The following is a 961-nucleotide window of genomic DNA, read 5'->3' as shown; positions in this document are numbered from 1 at the left end:
GACCTCTATACCCAGGTCCAATAATAAGATTTTCATAAGACCATATTCATAAACTATAAAAAGCAAAATGTAAACTATTAATAATTATTTCTATATTGCAATACAAACAATATTAATTTACAAAATTTAATAATACATTTAATTACAATTTAAAATTAATTTATTATAACATTTTATAGTTTTATATTTTTATTGTTTTATATTTTAATTTAAGTGACAAGGACAAAACTACTATATAAACTTTGTTTTTATTTTAAATTTAAAAATAAAAAATTATAATTTCAAACAAATATTGATAAATAATATAAATTCAAACATCCTCTAATCAATAGTAACCAAAGTTCATTGTTATTTTAATTTTAGAGGTGGGAATGGCCAAGTTTAAGTCAAACAACTAATTGATAGATAATATGAGTTTAAACAAATAATATTGTGAAAATCTATATTTACAATCACTATGCCCCAAAAGTATATTAATTTTGGGTTGTCTATTAAAGTTATAATTTTGTCTGGATTGAAATCTTGATTTTTTTATTTCAAAGAATATAAACATAAAAGTGTTTAAATCATTTATTGATAGATAGTATGAGTTTAAACAAATAATATTGTGAAAATCTATATTTACAATCACTATGCCCCAAAATATATTAATTTTGGGTTGTCTATTAAGGTTATAATTTTGTCTGGATTGAAATCTTGATTTTTTTATTTCAAAGAATATAAACATAAAAGTGTTTAAATCATTTTTTTATAGGTAATATGAGTTTAAACAAATAATATTGTGAAAATCTATATTTACAATCACTATGCCCAAAAATATATTAATTTTGGATTGTCTATTAAGGTTATAATTTTGTCTGGATTGAAATCTTGATTTTTTTATTTAAAAAAAATATGAACACTTTATAGATTTAACATTATTAAAAAAAACCTGTTACTCACGATAATCGTGAAGCTCGAA

Source organism: Pinus tabuliformis, chromosome 1_2 (genome assembly GCF_031772625.1).
Source record: "Pinus tabuliformis cultivar Carrire ecotype Pingquan chromosome 1_2, CPIR1, whole genome shotgun sequence".
NCBI lineage: Eukaryota > Viridiplantae > Streptophyta > Pinopsida > Pinales > Pinaceae > Pinus > Pinus tabuliformis.
Note: the sequence above shows the minus strand (reverse complement) of the source record.